This window comes from Microtus pennsylvanicus, chromosome 5, assembly GCF_037038515.1.
Source record: "Microtus pennsylvanicus isolate mMicPen1 chromosome 5, mMicPen1.hap1, whole genome shotgun sequence".
NCBI classification, from domain to species: Eukaryota; Metazoa; Chordata; class Mammalia; order Rodentia; family Cricetidae; genus Microtus; species Microtus pennsylvanicus.
Window position 1 is genome coordinate 20,698,069 of NC_134583.1, and position 24,098 is coordinate 20,722,166.

General features: G+C 35.2%; 1 long non-coding RNA gene across 1 annotated transcript; it reads right to left on the reverse strand.

The window, feature by feature from the left end:
• Window positions 1-1,190: 1,190 nt before the first annotated feature.
• On the reverse strand, window positions 1,191-22,816 carry LOC142850719 (uncharacterized). The gene is made up of 3 exons (XR_012910710.1): window positions 22,751-22,816; window positions 19,813-19,926; window positions 1,191-1,285 (listed from the first exon to the last, which is right to left on the reverse strand). It is a non-coding gene; the product is annotated as an uncharacterized LOC142850719 (long non-coding RNA).
• Window positions 22,817-24,098: the final 1,282 nt, after the last annotated feature.

A 24,098-nucleotide genomic window follows, 5' to 3' on the forward strand; every position in this document is an offset into this window, starting at 1 on the left:
TAGTTGCTGGTTCAAAGGTCATTAGACACACACCCACACACACCACACCACAATGTATATGTGTACTATAGGACTTGGGGAAGAAAATTTACCGAGAAGCTGATAGACGGTTGAGGGATCTTGGTCTAATGGTCACAAAGTCATGAATACATGAATCCAAGTTGGAGCCATCCCATTATCAGGGTTCCAAAGGAATCACCTACACTTCAGAAGTACAGAGGACATTCCACTCAGTTCATCAATCCATTGAGTCAGTTTCTGTCTGAGCTACTGATGGGGGAAGAAGTGACTTCTCAAGCCCAAAGTCGTGACTGCCCATTAGACAGTATTGTTATTTTACAGTCCTTTTGTACCCCTTCCCCAAAGAAACCACAGTTCCTAACGGGAGCAAGGATAGAAAGCTCTCTAGGCAAGTCTGCTATCACTTATTAGCTTTTCCTGTATGGTAAGTAGCTATGGAAAGTCTTGCTGGAACATTTAGAATTTAGACTTTATCATTTTTCTAGACACCTGCAAGTAAGAACACAGACCTTGTGATGTTAAGTCCAATAGAATCTATTCTTTTGTATAATTACACTATTCACATCAGAAGCAGGTTTTCATCCATAGGCAAGAATTTTAAAAGACAAAATAAAGCCTTCTGAATCCCTCATGCATATATAGATCCAAGAATGAGATGCTAGCTAGTTATTGTGGGCCAGACATTCTACAAAAGCGCTTCTCACCATACGTTCCCGAAAAGTGAATGCAGATGGTGGAGCATAAATTCAACTCCTGTGGGCTTACTTTGAGTTTTGACTTGGGCTGCCCACAGAATTATCTTAGTGATTTTCCATGCTGTTCATTGAAGGACAGGCTCTCAACTCTTTATATTCTAGCCTGTGTAATTCTTGATACATTCTTAAAACATGGATGCCCATTGTCTGTTCTTTCTCTTCTTTTCTTTTTCTATCTTCTGTCTAGCTCAAAACTACCTCTGAACATTCATTGCACCCCGATTTTGAAACAGGAAAGGAAATATTTACTTTTGTCTCATTTCTACACTAGCTATTGTCTGTCACATATTACCTTAACAATTCTCCTTTGAGATATACAGGCATCTGTGGCCAACAAGAAGCAGAATCACTCATAAGAATGAAAAGAGTTACTCATATGTGCTGAGCAAAGAATAATATTTTACCTGACAGCCAGCTGTAGCCTCCAGCTCATTCATCTGGTTTATCTATTCAGTGAATTCTGAGCCAGAAAATTTTGATTCTTGGTCTCTGATCAATGTTGGAGATTGCTGTAATAATAGTGACATGATTATTTATTATTTATTTATTTTGGTTGAGACGTTGCTGATTTTGGAGATCTGGAAAAGGTCCTATAGGATTACTAAAGAAAATGCTGCTTGAAGTTTTCTGATTGGAAATGAAAAGAAGTAGTAATGAATAAGGATGTAAACATCATTACCAATTTTTCTAAAGTTGATTTATCCCTGATTATCCTTTTGCCCTATATGATACCACACATTGAAGCTATGTGAAAATGCCCAAGCTACCAGAAGAAGTAACTTATAATATGGATTTTTAGTTCATCATTATGAACACACGCATGCTATGTATTTCTTTCCCTTTTCTGTCTTCCTTAATTACTAATCTCCAGAGTACACAGTATTTGTCAGCAGACAATTCAGCCGAGTCGCTGAAAGTGGTAGCCTGCAAAAGTTAGTCACCTAAGCGTATACAATTACCCTATAGATGTTATGATTAGTAATAACGTGACTTTATGCAGATTCATAGCTATTGTTTATTTTCAAGGCCCCAAGGTATATATGGCAGTCTAAAATTATATTCTTTTTTCTCACATATTTTCTGCAGAGATTTCACACATTGACTCATTTTAATATTGCGATCACCAAGAAGCATGCTTGAAACTCCCCACCACCAATATCTCTACTGGAGTCTTAAATCCAAGGGGAGAGTATTTCTAAACCAGTGCCTTCCATACTTTTACTTTCAATCTTAGAGAGTAATTAATGTCAGTCTTCTTAATGTGAATTGGGTTAAGGTGACATTATGTCATCCTCTTTTAGAAAACAAACTCCTCAAGCGTAGTTTAATACTCAACTTCCCAAGTCAGATGTCAATTGTGTAGTTATTTTCCAGCAAAGGTATCATTCCTAGTCTCACATGAGTGTATCTAATCCACACAGTTTGTTCTTGAACACAAGAAAGAAGACCAAATGGAGAAACCAAAACAGCAACAAAACACGACTATCTCCAAAATAAACTGAGGGGCATTTGACTCAATTTCCTGGAATGTAAGACCCGTTTGAACAAAGGAAATCCTGCCCACAAGTTTTCTTTATGTCTTCACTTTATGATCCCTGGTGGATGCCCTGTGGAGACTACTCAGAATGCAAGGTATGCTCCCATTCTACTCATCAAGGGGTAAAACAGCTCCAACCTAGCTGAAATCTTTATAATAGGTATCATGGAGGCAAAAATAGAGTACACATGCAAAAGCTGGTGTCAGCTTTGTACGAGCTGTCAGCAACTTTCCTGATAAAATATTATAGCAGAATGGATGCTGGGACAAATGCTATTAATACTTAAGTGAACATAATAAAATATAAAAAGAATCAGTGTATAATGGTGGATTATACCAGTATATTTGCATATATAACACGGACTATTTCTCCTCAAATACGTTTCTTTTTGCCTAATATAGGAGTTCCATTATCACGGGAGAAATGTGTACTTTTAAATCACTTACTGACCATTTGCTGCATAGGGGAAATGAGTGTTATGTTGTCTCTTGAATTGCACCCTTGAAAAACACCATAACTAAATCAATTCTACCTTTAATGAAATTGAGTTATAGAATGACCCAGTCCTAAACACAGAAAGTAATGAATCGACAAATTTCTCACATGTTACTTTGTAGTGTATTTCATTAAATTATAGGAGGATTATGAGATAGTTAAACATTAGATTTGGTATCAGCATGAACATATAATATTTAGTTAAGCTGAGTGAGGCTTGGCATGCCTATGACACAGCATTTGAGAGAAGGATAAGCAATTTCATGGCCAAGCTGATGTACACAGGAAGACACTGTCTTGAAAAACAAATACGAAATAAATAAAACAAAGCAAACAATAAGAAAGGATGCTTAGTTGCAAACTGTACAATATTCTCGAACCCAGATAAGTACATTGAGTGTTAGAGGTAACTGTGGCCCAGGTCTGTAATCTCAATATTTTGTTTTTTTGTTTTGTTTTTTTGTTTTTGTAGTAATATGGGCGGCAGCGGGGCTGCGTCCCCAACACCCCAGCCGCCTGCCTGGCTAGCTTTACCGGAAATAATTACACGGACACTGTATTCTTTCAAACACCGCTTGGCTCATTTCTACCTAGCCTCTTCTAGGCTAACTCTCGCACCAGGACTAGCCCATTTCTAATATTCTATGTAGCACAGCTAGGTGCACTTACCGGGAAGATTCTAGCCTATGTCCATATGGGTCGGAGCTTCATCGCGTGCATCTTCCCGGGAGCTGGGAGCATGGCATCTTTCTGAGGCGTCTGCTCCAGAGAGGAGAGCTGTCGAGTCTGACCTCACTTCCTCTTCCTCCCAGCGTTTTGTTCTGTTTACTCCTCCCACCTATCTTCTAACCAATGAGAGCCAAGTAGTTTCTTTTTATTTAACCAATGACCTTCCTCCATCATTTTTTTAATTCTTTTATTTATTTATTTATTAAGGATTTCTGCCTCCTCCCCTCAACCGCCTCCCATTTCCCTCCCCCTCCCCCTCCCCCGATCAAGTCACCCTCCCTCATCTGCTCAAAGAGCAATCAGGGTTCCCTGACCTGTGGGAAGCCCAAGGACCGCCCACCTCTATCCAGGTCTCCAAAGGTGAGCATCCAAACTGCCTAGGCTCCCCCAAAGCCAGTACGTGCAATTCAAGACAGGGTTTCTTTGTGGCTTTGGAGCCTGTCCTGAAACTAGCTCTGTAGACCAGGCTGGTCTCGAACTCACAGAGATCCGCCTGCCTCTGCCTCCCGAGTGCTGGGATTAAAGGTGTGCGCCATCATCGCCCGGCTAATCTCAGTATTTTGGATGGATGTGCTAATACAAGAGAAATTCCATATGTTTGAGGTCATAATAGACTAGATAGTGAGAACTTAAACTCAAAGAAAGAAAGAAGGAGAGAGAGGGGGAAGAGAGGGAGAGAAATAAAGGAAGGAAGGAAAACAAAAAACTCATGCAAATTGAACACAAAACATGTCACAAGAATTTTCTTTTTCAGTACTGTCAAGATCACAACTCACGAAAAACTACTTACTTTCTTCTATATACAACATTTCTCAACTAAAGCGAAATGAAACAACTTGATGCCTCGAGGCCTTGGAGCCTTAGATTTCCTTCATCATTAACACCAGTTCATTTTGTTTTCACATCTACTGTGAAAGATGCTAGGGTTAATTATTAGATTATTCTTATTTATATCAAAGTTGTTACATTGCTCTTAGGGTTTAAGAATTTAAGATATTCCTTAGCAAGAAATAGGTAATATGAATTCACATTAGCAAAATGTAATGCATTAATTTTTAAATGTATTCTTCAGTTGAGCAATTCTGTTAAACTAGCAAAGAGACGACGACTCCAAAGAATAGCCACTCGGTATTGTAAGAAATGCTATAGGGCAAAGAGAGATAATTTCTTCAAAAATCCCTGGTGCTTTCAATAAAAAAAAATACAGCTAGTGCAAATTAGTGTACAAACAGAGGCAACAATGTATTTTGGGGTGTAGGCTTCTTAACACTGCTCACATAAGCTCATAGAGGCTCCACATTATATAAGTTTCCCACTTTAATTAATCTACCAGGCTCTTGCTTTTATTCTTAGTTAGAAAGGGACACCTCAGATATTTCCTTAATGTGTCATACAATATATTTGACTGTTTTTATAATTTTTATTTTTAAAGCATTTTATTTCAAAACTCCCAAAGGACAGAAACTAAGTATATTTTGTTCAACTCTGTGGTTGGCATGTAAAATAAGCTTTTTCTACTGTATGAGCTTATGTAGGGACTGTCTTGAGTTGAGTGAATTCTGAGAACTTGGTATATTTTAAAAGTATTTTTAAAACTAATTAATTTTTTCATTGGAAACTTTGGATTTACTCAAACTAGTTTAAATTATTCTATGTTTTTGCCAACGAACTGTATTCCCAAGTGTATGCCAACATAAGTTGAATAACCTTTTTCTTTATCATGTAAGAAAAACATGGATTACTTCATACCCTTGTTATTTCTGGCAACTAGGAGTTCATTTCAACCTTACTTATTTTTAAAAGGTGACTATTTCCAGTCTCTCCTCTGATTAATAACCTTATGTTAAATGAAGAAGGGTATTACATAATATATTAACAGATAACAAAAGGTAACTTTCCTTTATTATTGATTTTCATTGAACTCTACATTTTTCTCTGCTCCCCTCCCTGTCTCTCCCCTCACCTTCAACCCTCTCCCAAGGTCCCCATGCTCCCAATTTACTCAGGAGATCTTGTCTTTTTCTACTACCCATGTAGATTAGATCTATGTATATCTCTCTTAGTGTCCTCATTGTTGCCTAGGTTTACTGGGATTGTGATTTGTGGGCTGGTTTTCTTTGCTTTAAGTTTAAAAACCACTTATGAGTGAGTACATTTGATAAATGTCTTTCTGGTTCTTGGTTACTTTACTTAATATGATGTTTTCTAGATCCATCCATTTTCCTGAAAAATTGAAGATGTCATTATTTTTTTCTGCTGTGTAGTACTCCATTGTGTAAATGTACCACATTTTCCTTATCCATTTTTTTTTTATCAAGGGCCATTTAGGTTGTTTCCAGGTTCTGGCTATGACAAACAATGCTGCTATGAACTTAGTTAAGCATATGTCCTTGTGGCATGGTTGAGTATCCTTTGGATATATAACCAAAAGTGGTATTACTGGGTCTTGAGGAAGCTTGTTTCCTAATTTTCTGAGAAATAACCACACTGACATCTGAAGGGGCTGTACCAGCTTGCATTTCTACCAGCAATGCAGGAATGTTCCCTTTAACCCAAACGTCTCCAAAAAGTAACTTTCAAGTAATTTTGCCAACATTTTATTGTAACCAAAATAAAACTTGTTTGAAAACCAGATAAACTTAGCCTGAAAAGTGATGATACAATAGAGTTGAAATTCCTGGTCAACTGAGTGAGCATGTTTGAATCTCACAGTTTCTGAAATATGCCATAAAGCGAGTATGATGGGCCATGTTAGGAAGAATAGTGGATTAAAGTTTTCAACTCCTGTCACCTATGTTTGCTCTTATATCTCTCTATCAAAGAAGTTACAGCCACACATTCTCTATTAGACATGGCTTGAATATGAACATAAAACTTTTATGCGAATGACAGTAAACTAATATTTCCAACTTGCTTCTGTGCTTTCCTTCCAAATTCAAGGTGAGTAGAAAAGCACACTTCCTTTATTTTTGAATTACTGAACAAATCAGAACATACTTATGCTCAAAGTTCATGCCTTAGTCATCAATTCATTAATCTTCACAATAGTCTTTTCATTTAAATATCTCTTAGCTTTGAGAAGGAAGCTGTTTTCCTCGGGTCATAAAAATCTTAAAATTCAACATACCCAGTAATCTTGAGGATGGAAACTACTTGAAACAAAATATTTATTTTCAAAGAAAAGTAAAAATAAACTACTTCAAAATGATATCAAATTATGGTTAAAAGAAACTTTTTTACAAATAATGATAATACAGCATTAGAATAATGTATGTAAACATAGAAGAATAAAAATAGGTTTGTATTATGATCACAGTTAAGAAGAACTCTCTGGAGAAAAACGACCATAAAAAATATACAAAAGTACAAGTTTTGGTTATTTAGTGAGGTAGAAGCATTTTCTCTCTGTTCTTCTGTTCACTTTTTTTCCTCAAATTTTGAATAATAAGAAGTATTCATTTTTAAAAACACAATATTAATTTTATTCAAAAATACTCTCTAAATTCACTTTTTATTAATAGTTTTATCATATTTGGAGAATTTCATATATGAACACAGTGTCTACATCACTCAGCCTCCCTCTCCTCCCCAAGTACCCCACCCAAGTTCATGATTTCTTTCTTAATTATTATTGTTACATTATATATAGAATATATATAACATACACACACACACACACACACACACACACATGTAAACATAATCTACTGAGTCCTTTAGCTGTATTTATTGGTGTATGTGTTCTGAGTTAACCACTAGGGATTTTTTTTATCTTTTTACTTTCAAATAAGTCTTAAAAACACTTTTCTGCACTTGCTTTTGTGAGCTATTCCCTTTCTTGTTTTATTCTTTGACAGTTGCATCTCAGACTTCTTTATGCATCTGAACTCCTGTCATTAGATTTGGACTTTCTTGCTGCCTTGGAGCTCTCAGTGTTGGTTCTTCTCCTCTGTATTTAATGATAGTTCTACCAGCTGTAGAAATTATACCCACTATCTCCTGGCCCTCAGCCTTCTCTATTGCTGAGGTTGGTGGGTTAGATTAGTATCAAGCAAAGAGATTAGGGATTTTCTTTTAGCTTCCTCAAACCTGTTTTCAAAAAGATAGTTTGCAACAATAACAATTTTTTTTGGATCTCCAGTGCCTATTGAATTCTTATATTTCTATATATGCATAGGGCACACACAGTGTCTTTTTTCACCTGCACTGTTTTTGAAAATCTAGTATATTATTCTCCTCCTTTTCTCTACTTTCTAATTTACTTGGTCTTTCTCCTTCACTTGCATCTTTGTTTGCTTGCACATTGCCGTTAGGCTTACCGTGCTATCTTTCTGTTTTACAATACTTGAAAAGTCTTCCCAAATAGCTGAATATGGAAAAGCACATTTTTGGTTTCCAGCCACACAGCTTTGAATAAATGCCTAACATTCTCAGACTTAATCCTTGCTTATTTTCAAATAGAGCAGCCTGTTGCTACAGATGATGTCAATGTCATGTTGAACATACGTGCATTCAAGTTTAGTAGTTCTTCCAACTCCTACACCTTTGGCATCTGATGCATCCCTAGGCCCTCATCGCTCAACACTTCTGTACTCATGACGGTCAACCCCTATGTTCCAGATGCAGTAAAGACTGTACTATTGCCTGAAAATGCTACAGTCCTGACACTCAGAGTTCCTGGAATATTATCAGTCCTCTCTAAACCCACCACAGTTTTCTTTATCCTCAAAAGATCTTAATGGCAATATCGGCACTTTCAACATGCTCTCCCAACAGTTCTACTAATTGTATTCCACTGACGGCTCTATCAGGTTTTTTTTTTTTTTTTTTTTTTTTTTTTTTTTTTTTTTTTTTTTTTTTTTTTTTACTTCTGTCCTTGGTCATGATCTGTATCGTCTCTGGAATTCTCCACTTAATTCCTGACATTTCTCTCCAGTCCAGGCTGCTAGTGCCATTTTGTTGACATACTCATATGCCAGGGTCCTATCAAGTATCTGGGAGGCTGTAGACAATCTGCTTAAAACTGAATCAATGAATGAAAAAGAAAACAAATGAAGTTTTGCAGAAAATGGAAGTGCAATATTAGTTTAAAATAAATACATTGCAATGAAATATAAATAAAGATTAATTAAGTCCTTCTTGTATGAGTATGACACATTTGCATTCGAGCTGATCTCACAATCAGTGTAAAGTCCACCATACAGTGCATGTCCTGTTTTATTTGAAATGGCCTCCCTCTGTCACTTTAGAAGAAAAGATTATGTGCTTCGTGGTTAGGCAATACAAGAAAAGAAAATATAGCTAAACATTTAAAAATTAATATAAGATGTATTCAATATCAAAAAGAGTAATTTGATCAGAAAACAATAAACCTACATAAAGGAAACCCAAATAATTAGTGTTCACTTCCAGACAGCTCCTTGAATTGGATTCACATCTCGCTAAAGCTATCTGAATTAGAGACAGCTGTACAATCCAAACATTGTGCAGCATACAGAATCAGATTGAGTGCTTGAGTGTCTGCACCCCAGGAAATTGATTTGACGACTATGTCAATTACTTCTGGCACCAAGCTTTCTGTGGGTTGCATTACAACTGCTCTTTTGGTCAGCTGTGATTGCTTCCCCATCCACGACTATTGTTGTAGATTTATTTACTGCACCAGTGGTCATAAATTATAGACTTTTTCCTATACCATCTGGAAACTCTGGTGTCATGATTTGGGTCACTTTTGATCACATGCTCTTATTCTCAGCTACTGCTAAGGCTGTTGTATCTTGAATTATGAAACAATTCCTCCATAAGCTGACTTACTTGTGAGCAACAATGTCACATCACATGTGTTTATTTCATCCAATACACAGCTAAATAAAATTTGGGAAGTGTTTTTTTTTACCCCCTTTGAAGTTACTCTTATTTATGTGATGCTAAGTTTTTATACATCAAAATTCACTTCCCAATTTTTGTTAGACCATTGCATATTTCTATTATTGTCAGAAAGCCATATTTCACAAAATAACCATCCTCTTTTACCTGGTGTTGGGATTGAAATTTCCCTAACATTATCGTCTAGTCTCCATTTCTACCTAGCATCTCCTACTCGGAACTATGAACCTAAAATGAGGATTCAAGAGATTCCCTTCTTCACACCGTCTTTAAACAAGACAGACAGCCTTTAACCTTTCTTCATTCTGATGTTCGGTGCTCTAACACCTAGGAGTAATTACTATAATACTTTCTGAAACATTGGCTCCTATTTCCCCCGCACTGTTCTTTCTCTAGTCAAAGGACACTGATAACCTACCTGCATGGACAGCTTCAGCAGACTGCTCTCATTTTGTGCAGATGGCTTACTGGCAGCCCAGATAAAATCTGAAACTGTTACCAAGCAGTTAATATCCAGAGAAGCAATTTGAATATTGGAATTTTGTTGAATTTCCCCGCCACAGCTGCTTGCATCTGACATCTGCTTCAGCTTTGTGGAGCAGCCAGTGACTTTGTTTTCCCCTGGTAATGTCAAGGTTGAATTTTGTATGGCTTTGCTCATAACTACTGACTGAATCCTTTAAATTATTCCTCTCTATGTAGATAGTACATCAGAATATTCATAGTCGAAGCCTGCCTACTCTCTATTTACTTTTAAAACATCAAATATCTCTTAATTACAATGGGAATATCCTCATTTTCCTTACTACATTTCCCTAGACAAGAAATTTCATTATCATTAGTGGGGATCTCCATGAGATTGAATGAAAAATTTTCCTTCAATAACCCCAATTCACTCAGAGGTCTTCAGTAGATAGAGGAATACCATATGATTGTTTTATGACTCAAATAACCTGTTAGAAAGGCTGCTTGTCTACTGCAATGATAGTCTCAGTAGCTCTCAATATTGTTATCCAAACTTCCCTTTCTTATTCTTGACCACAAGACAGAGCTGTTTGCTGTGACTCTGAGTCTCACCACACCACCTTCTCTTATGTCAGATACATATATGAAATGTCCCCATAAAACCTGAACAAGATTCCCTGAAGATATTTGAAAATGGGGCAATTTGTTTGTCCCTTCACCACTGACTTTCACAATGCAGATTCACGCAACCACCATTCCAGTGGGTATAGGTCAGATCTGAGGTGGTTGGAAATTTCAGCCACTGCTCATTTTTAAATGATTTTTATATTATATCCAAAGCTGCAGTGACGGTTGTTAACATATTGTCAGATCTCTAGATCATCCAGCTAAGAAACCTTGCAAAGAAGCAAAGAATAATATTACAAAAGCAGTGTGATTTGCTACCTAAAAGGATCATGAAAAGCACACAATTTTTCCTTTGCATTAAAGGGGTGAATATCAGCCCAGTTGTGCTTCTGCTTTTAAAGGAAAAAAAATATATCCTAAAGGATGCTGTTGGCAAGGTGTGATATTATTTTCAATGTGTCCCTATGTTCCCATCTTCTCTTTCCATCCTGCCTATTACAGAACCTGTTTACACAGATGGGTGATGAACACTTGAAATGACTGGTGTTGTTTTGGTCAGAAAGAGAAGTTTCTTTGATTGTTTTCTAGATGTATTTGCGGCTTCTTTCATTGGACTTTTTTAAGAAAAAAAAAATCAGAGTATCTACATCTAACAGTCCCATACTTATCAGGTCCTGATATTTTGCTGAGGTAAAAAAGAGAAAATACACTGTAGTGCTGGTGTTGAGAGATTCTCAGTAATAACATTGTTTATTCTATTTTCACTACAGGGAGCAGTGTGGGAAAACCAAAAAAAAAATAGACTGATCATAGAACAATTTGAATTTAAAATGAATGTTTGGGTTAGATACTGCTGCAGCAGTATCTAATTTATGAACAATGAAGTGTAAGAAAAATAGTTTTCTCATATGAAGAATGCTGAAAGAATAACTTCCTTTTGTTTGTTTGTCTCTTATTGCTTTATGTCCACCCAAATGAAGGGCTGACAATGCGACAAAAACAGCCACAACAAAACATTGGCCGCTGGGGAATCTCAAATGAACAACAATGAAAAAATATTGAACCAGGGAGTCAGAGAGAAATCAAGAAAACTAACGTTCTAATTCTCTTGAACCTTTTATTGAGATTGCTATTGTATGGCCACGCATAAAAGAGTGGCTGTTGGGCTCATTGCATCAGGACTATCTTGGTACCTTCAGAGGTCACACCAGTCATCTTTTATTCATGTTGTCACTGGCAATGGAAGTTATGCTAATAGATCTGCGTCAGGCACATGAAGACAGAAGGAGAGATGGGACATAAATCCCAGGCCACAAGCCCATCTACCATCCCAACCGGCAAGATGAAGCTGCACCAAACAAGGGGAGACAGCCACTTCTAAAGCTTTCTCCTCTGTCCCTCAGATGGCCAAATGGCAGTCAAATCTCAAAGGACCTATTCATTCACCTTCCCATTCATTCATTCACTCAGTCATTCATGTCCATTAACAAAACACAAATGTTAAAGGGGAGTTCTCATATCAACCTCTTTCATCCTAAGACGTTTACACCATTACAGAATTTTACAAATCATATTTTTGGCAGATTTGTGTTCAGAGAAATGTGAAAAACATGAAGCATTTTATATAGTTATTTTTTTAGAACATTTAAACATTGGCTCATCATAAAACAACGTTAATTTTTCTCACTTCAGCAATTTACCAATTGCTACCATCTCAGTTGAATAAAGCTTGAATTATTCTGTCTCTGATCCTTTCTTTACCATATTATGTGGTGAGATATTCAAAATAAGAGACTTCAATGTATTTCATAAGAATATTGCTATTTTCTTTTAGAGTACTATACTATACTTGAAGGAATGTGATGTCTATGATAAATAAATAATTTAAAAATATTTATTTTTAATGAATTGTGTACAAATCATTAAATAATTTACAGAATGAAGCAATTATCCTTCAAAATAGAGGAGTATCATGATTGACTAATATTTCAAAGACATAGAAATCGTAATTTTGTGTCCCACTAAGCACAGACAGGATTATGTCATTGCATGTGTTTATTACAGCTGACTGTATTTGATGAAGTAAAGCACAGCTTTTCCAGTTGAAAGATTGTCAGACACGTACAAAACAGACAATTCTATTCTAAATTTTCAACCCAAAGACTTAAAAGTCTAGCTGCCTAAAAGATATCTTCCACAAAATTAGTAAACCTTTAAGTTTCTGTAGACCACTGTATATGAATAGTATAGGCTGTGAATTCAGGTCACCATTGACATGTGTCCATATTCTTATCATTTGTAAGGAATCTCAAGAAAACTCAGTGGTTATGGAAGGCACATAGAAGCAACTCCTGAGGATGACAGAACCATGCTTGTCAATAACAGTTTTAAAACCAATGTGCTTAATTAAAAATGTGAAGTCAATTAAAATCAAAATAACAGTGCAGCATGTACAAATGCTGGAACAATCATTAGGCCTTGCTGAATAATGGAAGAGTATAGAATTTTTTAATGGAACAGCAGGGGTGATACATTACACAAAGCAACAATCTACAACAATATGACAATCGAATTACTTCAGCCCCATTAGGCAGGTGCAGAGGAATAATTAACATGAATTTTTTCCAATGAAAAGGAAAAATACTTCTTTTTTTCTTTTCTAATAGCATTGAAGATTTCAATGTTAACCGGTCTTATACTAAACAAGGTATAGGTTTCCAAACTTACATTTTTTTAAAAAAAGAAATACTAATAAACAATAGAAATTTCTATTTATTACCTAAATAAACTGAACAACATTGGATCCCATATGGAAAAATGTTAACTTTTTAAATGCAATATGTCTGTGTGTGTTGCTTTTGATTTTTAGAGCTTACAAAACAAAATAACAAAAGATTTCCTATAGTTTCTGACTACATCACCTAATTCATCTATAGAGGCATTCCCGGAAGCCTTAGGCAACATTTGTTACCTTATTTCCAGCTGAAATTCAAAAACAAATTGTGACCCTCAGTTTAGAGGAAAAGTGCCTACTCATTCAAATGCCAAAGGAAATGAACACAACCTCATGTTTTCTTGGATAGCAAGGAGTTGAATACTGCTTCGGTCCTTTTCCCGTCAAAAATATTATCCTGTTTTAAAATAGATGAGATGGAAATCTTACTCTTTTCTTCCTCCCAGTGGTATCTATTTAATTTATACAGAAATAAATGGCCATGCACATAAAAAATAAGTTTCTCATTTATTTCCTTACCATCAAGGAATTAAACCCAATGCCCTTCATCCTTACCGGTCCATTTAGGTTAGATAGATCCAAATCACAAACTTTTTCAGAGACATAGTAAGATAGGGGTTTGGTTTTCAGAAAGATAATTGCTTGCTCTACACTAGGTCTTTTATCTTTAGCTTCAACAAATATTACTAGTGAATTCTCATTAATCCCTCTGCTGTGTCTAACAAATGTTTTGCCTCCTGATTTTGAAAAACAAAAGGCTGTTACAAAGTCAAGGATGTAATAGGTAAAATGTTCTTCCTAAGGTCATCTGTAGTAAGGGGCAACACACAGAGAAATACATAAAGCAATTTAATAATACCACGAATCATGTTACATGTTTTAGATACACATATCAAAGTCTGGAGAAATGATTAGATTATCATCCCAAGGGACTAATAGAGAAGGATCATGAAAAAGAAATGCCCATAATTACACATTATGGAAAGCATATATTTATTACTTTAAAAATGATGGAAACGTCCTCTTTGTCAAAGTGAACCTTCTCTTTGTTACTCAGAATAAACTTCAAATTATAGTGTAAGATGTATTCCAAATTTTTAGCAAAGCATATTCCTTCTTTAATTAAAATTATTGGAAAATTCTCCATAATTGTATTAATAAAATTTCTTGCAACCTATGTTCTATGGCATAACACAGGCTAGGAAATAGGCTCTCTTTTTTTCTGAAAGGACTTAGTGAGCATGAAGAACCTTAGAGTGTTATATATCCGGGACGCAGTGGCCATTGCAGGGGCTGTGGGCTGGGGGACCATGCTCTCTGGGTGCATTCAAGAAGCGCACCCACACACTGAGACAATGGGGATGTTCTATCTGGAACTCACCAAGGCCAGCTGGCCTGGGTCTGAAAAAGCATGGGATAAATCGGGACTAGCTGAACATAGAGGACAATGAGGAATACTGAGAACTCAAGAACAATCGCAGTGGGTTTTTGATCCTACTGCACGTACTGGCTTTGGGGGAGCCTAGGCAGTTTGGATGCTCACCTTAGGAGACCTGGATAGAGGTGGGCGGTCCTTGGGCTTCCCACAGGTCAGGGAACCCTGATTGCTCTTTGAGCAGATGAGGGAGGGTGACTTGATCGGGGGAGGGGTAGGGAAATGGGAGGCGGTTGCGGGGAGGAGGCAGAAATCCTTAATAAATAAATAAATTAAAAAAAGAAGAAGCACAGGAGCTCTCAATCTTTAGTGCTCTCCCAGGGTGTCGCAGCTATGGGAAATGATTCATCTGGAATTTGACAGAGGAAGAACTGTCTAATTTTCCTGAGATTCTCTAGGATATTTGCTTCCCATGGACTTGTGAAGAACTGGTTGAAGAAGACAGAAATCACACATGATAGCCAAAATATGGACTCACAGTGAGCTTTCCAAACAGTGGGTTCATGTAACGTAAAGGTGCCTTTGATTTATAATTATCATTTGTTTATTTATGTATAAATTTTAATTTTTATACATAACATATATTGGATATTTATCATATATGTAATATGATAATGAAATATTCTGGGTAGCAGGATTATAATAGGAATTTATTTTAATTTAATTATTTGAGAATTTCTCATGGATACATGCCAAACTCACCCCTCCTTTTTCCTCCTCCAACTATTTCCACATCTCTTCATACACCTGCTCCCTTGATATCTTCCTGTTTAATTATGGCTACAAACACACACATACAGACACACACACACACACACTGAGTTTAGTGATGCCCATGTGTATGTGTAGGGCTTACCACTTGCGACTGACAGCCTTTCTGGTATCTTGGTGCAGGAAAAGAACTGTTTTGTCAGACTTGATCCGGGGATGGGGAGGGAAATGGGAGGCGGTGGCGGGGAGGAGGCAGAAATCTTTAATAAATAAATAAATTTAAAAAAAAGAACTGTTTTGTCTTGGGAATCTTTTTGTGTATAGTTCTTCCTCTAGGGGAAGACATGAGATTTCCCCAATCCACACTAGCATGTTAACTGGTATCGTCTTTGTGAAGGTCAAATGTTTAGGTGTCTACATTAGGTTCTATTTCCCTGTCATATATAAGTCCTTAGAACATAGTTGATGCCCTGGTCTTATGATTCTTTCTGAAACCTCTCCCATGTTGTTCTCTGAGCCTTAGGATAGGGGTTGTATGATAGACAATCACTGGAGGTTAGGCTCTTATACACACGTGTTTTCTACATGTAGACAAACTGTGGATTTCTGCAATCATCTGTGTTGTTGATGAGAGAAGAGGGAAATACGTATCTGTATGTATAAAGATAAGTAACTAGAATGTAGTTTAAAAGTATATTAGTCTAATAGCGAAAGTAGTAGGTTGTCTTTTAGGGTCCATGGCTTCACTACCCATGGGTACTTAGGTAGATTCTTAGGTATTAGAACTGCTTAGGATGACTTAATGATTTTCTCTGTTGGAAGATTTTATGATATCTCTGAATAGCATGAGAGTTAGCTTTAAATTTTTAAGTTAATAAGATAATGTAAATATAGCTGTCAAATTGCTTTACTTTTTAAGGGTCTTGCATTTGGAAAAATTTTAAAGGCTAAAATGGCATTCCAGCATTTAAAAATATGGAAATATTATTTTTTGTATTTAAATAAATAATGTAATTATTTTCATTTTTAAATAAAAAAATAATAAAATTTTAGTAAATAGATATTGGTTTTTATAATGTTAAATGTCTATATTAAATTTTTATATATTTTCCACATATACTATATATATTTCCTTTTAAGATTAATTTGAAAATAAACAAAATTCTTGTCAGAATATAACCTATAGCAGTGTTTCTTATAAAATACAGTTAATGATTATTTTTAGAGTATTAAACCAAATATTGTCCCATTTTTAATGCAATTTCTTATCTTAGCACAACATTAGTTTTATATCTTATTAGTATATATACTTTTTTCTTGGACAATTTACATAATAAGTCACAAGCAATATAGATAAATATGTTACTCTGGGATTTGATATTAAAATGGAAACAAAGTTCCATATTCAGGAAGACTATTATTAAGTATTTAGCAAAAATATTGAGCTTTATTAGTTTTCTGCTTCATTTTAAAGATATGTTCCCCAACAGGGGGCCTCTAGAAATGCATTAAATGTTACAATTATGATATAATTAATGTCTTTCACCTTAATAAATTATTAGTACCTAGTTAGATTTGTCTATAGGCACTAAATATGTTCTATTCAGGCTTCAATAAGTTATTGAATTCATGATACTACCAAACTGAGAAATGAAACCTGTATTTATGTGAGCAACACAGTATTTTTTAAATTGCATGTAAAAAATTAAGAATGAATAAAGGAAAACCTACTAACATGCATTATATCAAACACTTATTAATTTTGTGTTTAGTAGAAACTTTTAAATTTAATCTTCTAGTGATTTCCAGATACCCAATATGCTGGCATTGGCTATAGGTATAATGTTTGCCTGGTTTTATTCCCCAATTCAAATTTCACATACCTGACCAATATTCCCAACCTCTACTTAAATCACCAATACATATATTTCAACTTTCTTCTTCTATGAATTTGATTAACATAGATTCTGCCTGCAAGTTAGATTATATAATACTGTTTAACTGTGACATTCACGATATTACGTTTTAGACTCTTATTAAATCAATTCTGTTGCTTCATAAATTATTTCTCTATATAACTTTTATATTAACAGAGAAATCACATATGTGTATTATTTTGCATAGCCTACCATGCACAGGGAAAATTATATAAATTGGAAACAAGAGATGGTTCATTGATTATAGTTTCTTAAATACTTCCTATCTTAACCAACATATTCCTCTATACTTTTATTCAAATTATCGTGAGAGAAAATTAATATGGTGATAAGAGTCATAGAGATCATATACCTAAAATTTCATTTGTCATATTTTTTTTAAATTTTTCCTTCCACTTTTGTAGGGTGTAGGAAGAAAAGCATTCTTTGTAGTGACAAGCTGACCAATGTACCCTTGGGAAAAAGACTCATTTTCTTCAAGACTGAAAAAGGCAGATTTTGACACTTTAACTATAGGTGTAAAATTTATAATTAACCTCTAGAAATGAGCTTAAATCTCTGATCAGTGATAGTGAAATACATCACACAACACTGACTATGGCATAGCGGTATATAGCAACACATTTGTCCCCTTTTTAATTTGATATTTAAATCAAAGGGGATTTCAGCACTATGCAAGGGCTAATTACTTGGGGCTGCAAAACTGCAAGAATCAATAATGACAGTGAGTAGTTTTCACTTTCAGCTCACATCTGCAAATAAATCCTTTTACTAACTCAGCCATAAAAATCCCTTTGTGCAAAATTTCAAATATGTGTTTAAAAGTTTAAAAGCTGAGAAGCAAAAATATCATAAATGAACCAAAGATTATAGAGTGTTATGGAAAGATTGTTTTTACTCATAATATATTTATTTAACCTCAGGTTGATATTTGTAATTGTTATCTGTCATAAAGAAAATATTGATAATACTGATCCTCCAGGTTAAGTATATTTCATTTGAAAATCCATTAGTGATGATATGGTTAGGTAGGGTTTTTTTTTTTTACTATCTATTTGTCTGTACTTTTTCTATTTAGCCTATAGATTCCAAACCAAACAAGTTTAGCAATTTGTACAAAAACAGTGTGTTAAAATCAAATGGAAATTTAAAGGTATCTCATTTTCCATGTTTGTATCTAGATAATTTTTATTTCCAACTAATTTGACAGTACTAGTTGCCTTTTTTGTATATCTTGGTCTACATTCTTTGAGTCCTTTTGTTCAGATTATTGGTTCTCATTATATATGAAGAAGTGTTCCAAATAAATACAAACATAAGCTTTCAACCCTGTGTAACAATGAAAGTATGAACAAAGCTCAATCATGACAGATCACCATTTACCAACGAGCTAAAAAATTGACTAGGAAACAGTATCAACTGCTTCTATTGATATTAGAAAACAACTCCACAATTCATATAATAAAAATGTGAACTATATTTCCAAAAGGTCAGATAAGGTATATTAAAATATGCAATATAAATTTAAATAGAGGAATATCTAAAATAGTTTTAAAATAATACTTCATAGGCAGAAAAACCTGAATTTCAAGCAAACTTCCAAGAAAGTGCTGAGAATATATGTTGGATCAACTTAGAAAGAAATTTGGATTATTCTAGTAAAACCATACGTGCATATAAAATCCCATTTTAGGCATGTACTAGAAAAATATCAACAAGCTCACAGACATCCATAAAATTTTACTGCAGTATTGTTCATAATAGGAAAAGTTTAGAGACATAACTGTCCTCTATGAGAAAATGGATAAGCTGTGAAATTGAACTCTTAAGGGAATACTCATCCATATGAAGAATTAAAGAATTGCATGAAAACAGAACACTGAGTTTAGAAAGTACACACTTATAGCATCCCTATAATTTTCATATAAATTTTAAACACGTTTGTTATGCTAATATATTGTGAAAAAATATCCTTACATAGTGCAAACGTTGGAAAACACATGGAAACTGAAAAATATACTCAAAATAGCAATTATCTCTGTGAATGAAATTGAAAAAGATGGTACAAATATCATTTATATTTTCAATACGTCCTTAACTAAGCTCTTGTGGGATGGCCATGAATTTCATTGTTAGATTATACTATGTTTTATTGACTGAAGGATATTGTAACAACACAAATGGGATTCGTGTTTCTGGAAATATGCCAAATTAAATGTTTAGACTAATGATACCTTCAGGTGCAACGTCATAAAATTACTAAAAAAATAAAAGAGTGTATTGAAAATTAAATGAACAGCTGAGCTGGCATAGAGGCGATTTCATTGGAGGTCAGGAATGGAATAAAATCAAAATCCCCATCTCATGCATAGAGTAGTGGATTGGCTGTTTGATCAGGTGAAATTTGTCCATTCCATAGATAACCCAAGTCCTATGTTTAAGAAGCCACTAAAGGGAGATAGCACACAGGCCCCAATACCTGAGTATGGTGACAGTGCAGTGTTCACCACAGTCCACCATGGAAATTTCTCCAAAATTCAATGCAGAGCACAATGTAGAGAGATCTTCTTATCTGAGTATCACTTCTTTTAGCCTTGAAAAAGCAAGCAGAAAAAAAATGGTGACACATTTGCTCCTGTGGAGGTTTCTAGCAGGATTAAGAACCATACTAACTACTTCTTGCTTGCTGCTGCAATTAAATAATCAGTAGATGTACAAGATGTTTCTCTTCAGAAGAATACATTTTAAATAAAATCCAAAATAAATCCTGCAAAGAAAATTTCAACTAAGATGCGTTCTTAATTAAAAACAAAACAAACAAACCAAAAAATATTAATGAGATGGAGAAATAAAATTTCAATGAACAATGTCAACTTTCTCTTCACTGACAGGTTAAAGTGAGGGCTCCCCTGAACTTCCGGATACTATCTAGTGCGGTCATGACTATCCTCCCTACTTACTCCCCAAAATAACATACCTGGTTGTTTTGTTTTGTTTTTATGGAGGGGAGGGTTGCTGAGACAGGATTTCTCTGTGTGGCCCTGGTTGTCTTAGAACTCACTGTGTAGAACTGGCTTTGAACTCAGATTCACCTGCCTGTGTGTGCCTTCTGAGTGTTGGAAAGAAAGATGTGTGACACCACTGCACACAATTCATACCTGATTTCTTTAGGAGATGTCACCAGAAGTGAAAGAGAGTCCTTTAACTGTATGTAGGGCCTCACCACTGGAACCTTAAAGAGATAGAGCTGATCTACTTCCACAGTACAGCCTGCATCATTAGTCTAACTCTGAGATGACCTAGTTTTCCTGCTTCTTGTGTCTAGTTGACAGCCCCAGGATGTTTTGCGATTGAGCACTGCCTCCATCCTTTTCTGCTTCAGTTCTGTCCTCTTAGGAATGCATTAGCCATCATTAGCAAGTTTGGTTCAGTTACAGATATTTTTCTCCAATATACTGCTCCACTATCAACAGTGAGGATATTTCTCCCAAACAGTAATCTCATGTAGCTGCTTGTGATTTTTGTTTTTGATTTAAATTTTAATTTTTTGAGAATTTTTTTTGTGTGTACTATGTAAAACAATTTCCATCTTTTTGTCTCCTTATGTGCTCCTCTCAAATTCATGACCTCTCCTTTTTAATTATTAGTTATATATAAACACATATGCAGATATTTATATACATAGGCACATATTTATGCATATATACACATACCACATACATGTATGTATACATATACATCTGCTGAATCAATTTGTTTTTGCTTATATATACATATGGTTAGGGATGACCGTTCAGTATTGCTAACCTATCAAATGGCTTTTTTCTAAAGAATGATTGCCCCTTTTTAAGCAGCCATTAATCTTTCTATAGTTCTTTGTCTAGAAGTAAGGCTTTCTAAGATTTTCACTATTCATACAGTCATGTCAGCTTGTGGCAGTGTCACTGTGAATGTCTTGCTTAGGTGACCAGAGTATTGAAGTTTTATGGTTGTACCTTCCCTGAAGATACCATCTTGCAAAAGATGTTCTAATACTCTAGCTATTACACTCTTTCTATCTGCTATTCCATCATGTTCCTTAAGCTTAGGTATAGGGATTGTGTTATAGACTGTACTGAAAACTGCCTTGTTAATTATTCTTTGAATTTTGATGGGATACCGATTTTTATGTGATGTAATAGTCTCTATTTGTTACAAAAAATTCTTTGATGAATAGCAATGTTATAATTATCTCTGTCTATAAATATTTAGAATGCAATTTGAAATTATACTGGTTTAGGCAAGTGGCAGTTGTTAGGTTCTGCTCTAAGGCCCATGTCTTAGGAACCATGGGAAGTTGACTGGATTTATCGTATCAGGCATGAATTCCATTCTACTGTGTGAAGCTTTGGTCTAATTAGACAATTGTTGGTTATAGTCAAGATATGAGTGCCTGTTGCTACACCTTGGGGATGACTTGTCATGGAGGTTATTTTGTGGTTACTGTGCTTTACAGCTGGGTAGGGTTATTGACTGTTTTTATCTCTCTTGGCAGCTTGTAAAGAACTTTCAGACATTATAAGAGCTAATCCTCAGGGAGGAGTTCTAGGTGAGGTCTAGCTCTATTCTTTCAAGTTCTGTGTCTGAAGTATATGTTGTCTTTAGCAGTAGGACCTCAAATACAAAAGAATGGGCAGCATTTGTCATAAGGTGTCTGAATTACCTCACTCAATATAATACATATGAATGGAATTCTATTTCACCTTAAAGAAAACAGAAATACTAATCTTTACAGGAAAAATAATGGAACATTTTATTTTCTGTTTTTCTTTACAATAGCCTTCCTCTCTTACAGATGAGGATGTTTGTTCTTATCTTAGTTAGGGCTTTTATTGCTATGAAGAGACACCATGTCCATAGAAAATCTTCACTCTGATAAAGGGAAAACATTTAACTGGAGTGTTTCATTGACAGTCTCAGACATTCAGTTGATTATCATCATGGAGTAATAACTGAGGGTCCTATATCTTGCAAACAGGAAGTTCACTGAGATGTTGGGCCATATCATGAGCATAGGAAACCTCAATTCTGCCCCTGCAGTGACACACTTCCTCTAAAAAGGCCATATTCACTCCAACAAAGTGACACCTTCTAATAGTGCTGTTCCCTTTGGGGCCATTTTCTTTCAAACCATCACACTCCTCGATTTTGCTTTTCATTCATGATTTTCTGTTTATTTTAAGTCTTACTGACTTTGAACTCACTAACTTTAAACTGATTTGGTACAATTAGAATGGAGCCCCTGAGATCCACAGTTTCATACTTCTGCAGAGCTTTGCCCATTGAAATTATTCCCTTTGCCTTGGGTGAACCTGTCCTGTCAATCTTAAGATAGCCTTTTGTGGAAGAAAACACAAATGTCTTCCTTTTTTACTCACTGAAGGTGATCCAGCAATTTTTCTCCTCTGTCATCTATTTCTCCATCTTCCTTTTCTTCTTTCTGTCTTTATCACAAAAAAAAATACAGCACAACTTTTAACTAGATAATAAATATTTATCCATATACTCATAGATAACTGTAACACCCCTTTGCGAAACTTCTCTTTGCGACAGATGAAAATCAATATAGAAAAGGTAACTGATTAAATTGGAGATAATGTGATGACTGTATGATGTCCAGCTCCAACTGATGTATGTACAACACAGCTCTTGCACTTAAGGTCCAAGGAACATCATGGAAGAAAAGGCAGAAGTACTATAAGATCCAGAGGATCAGGGCATTATCTGCATCTCCTAAAATGTCAGGGAAGCTTCACCTATAATATCTCAACAGTATGGCTTTCTAAATAAAACCTGAGGCAATAACCACCAAAATACATACTAACATGGAAGTGGGGCCCCACCCAAATTCAAAAAACCATAGGCTAATAAGGGATGTAGTGAGAAAAATAGTCTTCCTTTGGAAAGAACCCTTCAATTAGTTAATACCAGGGGTGAGCACTGAAATCATATACGTATGATTCAGATTATTATAATTTTAAAATTACTCTCACATATTTAAGTTTAAAAGTAAAACAAAAATAACTGTTCTTTACTTTTTTGCCTGACATTGCCCATATTGAGAAAAACTGTTTAAGAACTGTAAGAATATCTAAGAATCTTTCTTTTCATTTCTCTGTCTTTCTTTCTGTCTTTGTGTCTCTCTCCTTCCCTGTCTATTGTTCATTGACCTCTACTGTTGCAGTAGGCTTGTTCCCTCAGCTCCTCCATGCCTAATACTTTTTGCAGGATTCCTTATGTTTCTAATTTTCTTCCTACTTGCTTCCCACACATGGTCATACTGGAGTCTTGTTTCTGAAATACTTAACAAGACCCTTTACTGACTCTTTCCCTCAGCCTGTCATCTTGTCCTCTCTTCTCTTATTTCACTTATGAGGCTCTCATCTCCCTCCATAAGATATGTCACATAAATTTATCAAAAATTACAATCCCACTCAAGCCTCAGAACTTTAGATGGTTTCTCCTTCCTGGTTTGTTTTATTAGAATATTAATTCCATAAAGACATAGAATTTTATTTTCTATTTTTTATTCATTTGTAGTTTTGAAGTTGTTTGACCAGGACCTGATATAAAAAAGCAATCAATGTGTGAATTGAATGAACAGTAATTATTATGAAACAGATACATAACATTTAGATAAAAGTTTCAATAGATATAAGTAACTAGATTGCGTCAAAATAGCTAAGAGACAAAAAATTTATGAAGCAGATTGAAAATAAAATATAC